Genomic DNA, 6,877 nt, shown 5'->3' with positions numbered 1-6,877 from the left:
ATTTGCCAGGACAGAGGGTAATGGGGAGCCGTGACCGCGGGCCTCAGTCGAGGCTTCGGCCACCCGTGATGGGTTCCCAGTATGCGCACGGGATTCACACCGGCTGTGAAGGAAACCCACCCAGCCGCCTGCAGGGGCCATGCTGTGCAACATTCCCGCGGCCGGTGACATGTGGCCAGTTCTCCGCGGGGCTGGGAAGAAGTATGAGGGGTCCAGAGGGGTTCCTTGAGTTTAAGGGAGATTCGCCAGGAGATCTGCTTTGAGAGAGGGGAAATTCCACTGTCTGCAAGTTCACACCGAGAAGGATTCTTACACAACCTCTTACGCTGTTTTCTATTATGACTTGCATCTACTATTTTATAACGGTGGTATTTTATACTATTTAAGTAACATTCTAGAAGAGTGTGCACTTAAACATTGCGCAGGCTTTGTGGGAACTTTTACAGGGCAGTTGAGACTGGGTCTGAGGGAAGTTTATACTCATCAGAGGGTTCCCATTGCCTACTTTTTGTAGATCTACCTTGGAGAACGGTTCACCCTGGCACAAAAGGGGCTCATAGTACATGGCAATGTTCCCTGTTCTTCTTCACTGTATTGTGGGTAGGTGACTTCATACTGTCCGCATGGAGACACTCCCTGGGTGGGAGTTCACATTGCCCATGGGAGACTGCTGGGTTAGAGGGAGACTTCCATTGATGGGGATGGTGTTTCACGGTCCACAGTCAGTTCACATCAGGTGCGAGCGAGAATCCCACTGTCCGTGGGGATGTCTGTCCTGTCCACGAAGGAACTCATCCTGCCCAGGAAGTAGTCGGCTGTGGTGAAAGGGGCCTCTGCTGTCCCATTCAGGATTGTCTTGGCTGTGGCGAGTTTACAATGTCCACAAAGGAGGGGCACCCAGGTGGCTCAGTCGATTAAGCGTCCTACCCTTGGTTCAGGTCGCAATCACAGGGTCATGGCATTGAACCCCACATCAGACTCCATGCTCTGTGCAGATGGAGCCTGCTTGTCTCTCTCCCTCTGCTCCTCTCTCCCTTTCTCTCTCATAAATAAATAAAATCTAACACACAAACAAAACAAAAACAAAAGCCAGCGTCCACAGAGGAATCCTCAGTGCTTACTGGAGTTAATAAGCATGCACGAAGGAGAGAGACCTGTCCACAGGAATTCATGCTGCCTAAGGCCTATTTTCCCTGTCACTGGGGAAAGGTGTGCACAGTGAGCTGTACCCTTGCCCCTGGGAGAATTACATAAACTGTAGTTAACTTAGCTCTACAGTTCACTGCAATTACATTGTCCTGCGAAGGGGAGGGTGATGTTACAGGAAGCAGGATAATACGGGCTTAGCCAGGCTGCTGGGGTCAAATCCAGCTGGGCTTCTTTCCTAGCTGTGTGACTATGGGAGAGTCATTTCAGACCTCTATGCCTCCATTTCTACATCCATACAGGGATAATTATAAAAACAAAAAAAAACAGGGGCACCTGGGTGGCTCAGTGGGTTGGGCCTCTGCCTTTGGCTTGGGTCATGATCTCAGGGTCCTGGGATCGAGTACCAAATCCGGCTCTCTGCTCGGCGGGGAGCCTGCTTCCTCCTCTCTCGCTCTGCCTGCCTCTCTGCCTACTTGTGATCTCTCTCTCTCAAATAAATAAATAAAATCTTTAAAACAACAACAAAAAAATCTTTAAAACAAACAAAAAACAAAAAACAACATCTTGGCATGTTGTAATGAGTTAACACGTGCAAAGCATTTAGTATATTGTCTCCAGCAGAGCAGATCCTAAAAAAATGTTAGCTATTAGTGTGATTATCAATATTCAGGAAGTTATTACTGCCTGAAGAGTTTACGCTATTTCAGTCTCACTGGTCACCTTGTCCTCACACTTTGTCTGTGTGCTGCTGGTGGTGTTGGTGGCAGGGCTTCATGGAAGGAGTTCAGGGTTCAGCATAGCTTTGGGGTACTTGCCAATCTATCGGGAGGCATTCCTATCCCGTACTTGATGCCCCAGCTGTCACCATGTTTAGCTATGTTGTCTTGGGCTTGAAACCTAAGTCTCACTCTCCTCATCTGAAAAATGGGTATCATTGGAGTCCCTGCCTGATAAAAGCTGAAATGACCGTGAAAGCAAATGTTGAGGGGCGCCTGGGTGGCTCAGTGGGTTAAAGCCTCTGCCTTTGGCTCAGGTCATGATTTCCGGGGTCCTGGATTGAGCCCCGCATCAGGCTCTCTGCTCCACAGGAAGCCTGCTTCCCCCTCTCTTTCTGCCTGCCTCTCTGCCTACTTGTGATCTCTGTCTGTCAAATAAATAAATAAAATCTTTAAAAAAAAAAAAAAACAACAAACATTTAAAAAAAAAAAAAAGAAAGAAAGAAAGCAGATGTTGAAACCAGGGCCTTGCATGTCGTACATGCTCAGTAAATAGAAGTGGTGCTTTTTATGTGCCCTGTCCTGTGTTGGGACCTGGGAAATCCCTGCCATTCACAAATTCACCATTTTGTGGTCTTTCCTTGGGGTCTCATTGTCTGTGACAGGTTACACCATCCTTCAGGGAGTCCTACTGTCTTAATACATGTGTGTTGAGGGGCATTTGGATAAATTTTAATGGGAGAATTAGGATTTGGGGAGAGAGGGTGGATAATATAATCTATGAAGGCTACAAAGGCCCAAGAGGCTTAAATGGAACATGGGGTTTTTCCTTGTTTATGGAAAAGGGCTACATTATCAATGACTTATTAAAACTGACGTAGTGACATTGAGGTTTATTGCAACCAATGGATTTTTTTTAAAAAAGATTTTATTTATTGGGGCGCCTTGGTGGCTCAGTGGGTTAAAGCCTCTGGTTTCGGCTCAGGTCATGATCCCAGGGTCCTGGGATCAAGCCCCGCATAGGGCTCTCTGCTCAGCAGGGAGCCTGCTTCCTCCTCTCTCTCTTCCTGCTTCTTTGTGATCTCCGTCAGTCAAATAAATAAATAAATCATATTAAAAAAAAAAAGATATTATTTATTTATTTGACAGAGAGAGAGGGATCACAAGTAGGCATGCAGGGGGTGGAGGAAGGGGTGGAGGAAGCAGGCTCCCCACTTGAGCAGAGAGCCCGATGAGGGGCTTGATCCCAGGACCCTGAGATCATGACCTGAGCCGAAGGCAGAGGCCCAACCCACTGAGCCACCTCGGTGCCCCAACCATTGCATGTTTTAAAAGATTTTGTTTATTTGACAGAGAGAGAGAAAGAGACCCCCACAGAAGCAGGGGGAGGGGCAGAGAGAGATGTGGGGCTTGACCCCAGGATCCTGAGATCATGACCTCACCTGAAGTCATACCCTTAACTGACTGAACCCCCCAGGGACCCCTATTGTAAGCGTTGTGAAATCTATGCTATACACCGAATGGTCCACTGAGAGAGATGGCACTGTCAACGCAAGGGTACAGCGTCCATGGGTTATATTGCAAGAGGCTGTAGGACTATGGAGCTATACTATTCACATGAAAAGTCCCACCAGTGGGGTGCCTGAGTGGCTCAGTGGGTCGGGGCCTCTGCCTTCGGCTCAGGTCGTGATCCCAGGGTCCTGGGATCAAGCCCCATGTCCGGCTCTCTGCTCAGTGGGGAGCCTGCTTTCCCTTCCTCTCTCTCTCTGCCTGCCTCTCTGCCTACTTGTGATCTCTGTCTGTCAAATAAATAAATAAAATCTTAAAAAAAAAAAAGGCCCACCAGTTACAGAAATGACCCTACTTACACACTTGTCTTCACTGCGCATGTGGGTTTACCTAGGTTGTACTAGTTGACCCTGTGGCTAGAGGAATTCACACAGAGTTCAACAAGCCACGCTGCCTCTTTGGCAGAGCACAGTAATGAGAACTGTTTTAGGGGGACCCGCACGGTTTATTTGCTGTCCCACCATGTATATGGGGCTCGCACTGTTCATGAGCTTTATGCTGGCAATGTGAGGTTTATACCATTTATGTGGGTTGCCCTTTTTTACAAGGCTCACAAAGTTTATGAAGGCCGTGCTGTTTGAATGGGGCTCATATCATTTATGAGGGTTACCCTACCTGCATGAGGTTTACAGGGGTCGTGCTGCCTGTCCTGGGGTTCACGCCATTTCTGAGCATTGTACTATTTGGGTTTCCACCGTCCATACGAGAGCCACCCCGCAAATGGGAGTTTGAATCCGTTTTGGGCTTTGTTCTGTCTGTATGGTGGGTTCCCACGGTGGGGTTATGCCTTCTGTACACGGACTCAGTTCATTTCAGCAGGTATGTATTACCAGACTGTTCTACGACACCCACCCGCCACCACTGGTGTAGGCGCCAGTGATAGAGCAAGGCTAGAGGAGGGATTCAGATGACGAGTTAGAATTCTAACATTCTAACAATGTTAGAAACACTGTAGTTTCTAAGGGAACTACAATGACATAGAAATATATGTCACTTGAGAAAAGTGCCATGGAGAAAACGCAGGGGCCTAGTACGGGGGCTCCAATTTAAAATGGCGTGATCATGGGCACCTGGGTGGCTCCATGGGTTAAAGCCTCTGCCTTCGGCTCAAGTCATGATCCCTGGGATCAAGCCCCGCATCGCGATCTCTGCTCAGCAGGGAGCTTGCTTCCTCCTCTCTCTCTACCTGCTTCTCTGCCTACTTGTGATCTCTGTCTGTCAAATAAATAAATAAATAAAATCTTAAAATAAAATAAAATGGCGTGATCAGGTAGGGTCTTTATTGGGAAGGTGCTTTCTGAGTAAAAAGCCTGAAGGAGATGAAGGGCAGAGCTGTGTAGACTTCTGGTGGCTTGGGGGGCTGCGGGGAGACTTCCAAGCAAATGGAACAACACTGACAAAATCCCCGAGGCAGGCATCTGCCCGGCCTGTTCAAGGAATCTCAAAGAGGCTGGGAGTGCAGCTGGCACAGAAATGGAGGGGATAGGTGGGAGGCAAAGTCAGGGAGGAAGAGTCCTGCTGGTCAATACTGGGAGCTGGTTTTTACTCCAAGGGAACAGAGGATTGGGGACAGCACAGGGAAGTCAAGTGATTTACTAGAACCCCTCTGGCTGTGGGTGCACGCAAACTCTAGGGGCTGGTGGCAACCAGGAGAGCACGAGGAGTCCCCAGACCAGGGGTGTGGTGGTGGTGGTGGTGACTAGGAGCTATATTCTTGAGCAGCTGAAAGTTCACCCCATGGGAGTTCCTTTCCAATCGGATGAGGGAGGAGAGAGAGTCAAGAGGACTCCAAGAATTCGAATTAGGCCTGAGCAGTTTGCAAAATGGCACAGCAGGTGCCCAAGATGGGGAAGTTTGGGGGGAGCGGATGGAAGCCATTTTGACTTGGCAAGCTTGAGAAATCCAAAGGGAGACACCAGTGAGGCAGTTGGGTGTGTGAGATTGGAGACCAGGGGTGAGTCCTATGCTGGAGAGAGAAATTCGGGTGGAACCAGCATCGAGAGGGCGTGTGAAAACATGGCGCTGGTGGAGATCACCAAAGGAACGAGCAACAGTTGGAGGAGAGAAGAGGACCCAGGTCTGAGCCCAGGGGCCCTTCAGCACTTTGATACTCTCTAATGGGATCACATTTTGTGTTTGAGGGCGTTCACCCTGTTGAGATGGCTGCATTCTCTCTCTGGGGTGATTCGTGTTATTTCTAAGGGAGCTACAATGTTCACACTGTAGTAACGGCTCACTCTCGCTCATTACAGGTGATGGGACTATGATTTTCATCATCCATACAGTTTCCTTTCCAGGAGTGAGGTCCGTGGAGTGTTGGGACTTCTTTGAGGACAAGTTCTGTCCTTGCCTTAGCCTGACAGCAACAGGATAAATGTTATCTGTGTCAGGATAGTAAACTGGAACAGGGAGTGCTAGGTCCGTGGGAGCCGAGGGCACCTTCACTGTCTAGACAGAGTTCTTTTCTCCCCGGAGTGTGTCTTAGGTCTTAGTGAGAGGCTGCACTTTTCACAAGCCCCAGGAGGCATCTGTGGAGGTTCTTCTAAGGGGGCAGGGGTCCCCGGAGGAAGAGGGTCCCCTTGTTCAGTGGAATTGATATGGCCTTGATTGGATGGCATGTCTTTAAGGAATGACCCGAGGTGATGGGTTCACTTTCCTTGAGGATGGCTCTCAGTGTTCATGAGGCAAGTGAACTATCCAAAAAGGTCCACACTTCTGTGGGGTCCTGTGTCACCCCTCAGTCCGCATCAATCCCTGAGGGGTTACAATATCAGTGGATAGGTTTTCACAAACCACCAGAGGTCAACTACCCAAGGGACATTTTCACCAGGAATGCCCATTCTCTGTGATGGCCCAGACTCTATCACAAGGCGTGCCACCCTCTATGACTGTATGTCATAGAAACAGAAAGATTGAATTACTTGACTGGGTCATGGTGGGACTTATGCCATCAAGAGGCCTTTTCACACGGTCAGTACGCTGTGTTTGTTGTCTGTGATTGGGGGTCTATACCGTGAGGGGTGCCTACATTATCTACGGGGTATATAGTTCGTTCTGCTACTAATTATTCCCAGTCTTTTCTGCATGCCCACTTCACATCTCCGATTTCTTAACACAACCTGGTCACGTAGGATCTAATAATATCCCCATTTTACAGATGAGGAAGTTGAGGCTTAAAGAAGCAAACTTCCTTGGTCTATGTCACAGACAGGAAATAGCAAAGTTAGGGTTGCAACCCAGGTCTCTCTTGTTGATGGGAGCGTGGGATCCCTGAAGTTGTTACAGACCTATTAGCTTTGAAACTCTTCATGGTCTTTTTCTGGCGGGGATGGGGGGATGGACAGTAAATGCATTCCTAAAGCTGAGTGGTGAAGGGTGGTGTTTTCGCATGGGATAGGTTGGGTTCAAGTCCTGACTCCTAACACTTTCTGGAATTTGGCAGA

Source organism: Mustela nivalis (genome assembly GCF_964662115.1).
Source record: "Mustela nivalis genome assembly, chromosome: 18".
In the NCBI taxonomy this organism is placed as follows: Eukaryota; Metazoa; Chordata; class Mammalia; order Carnivora; family Mustelidae; genus Mustela; species Mustela nivalis.
This window is presented reverse-complemented; position numbering follows the sequence as displayed.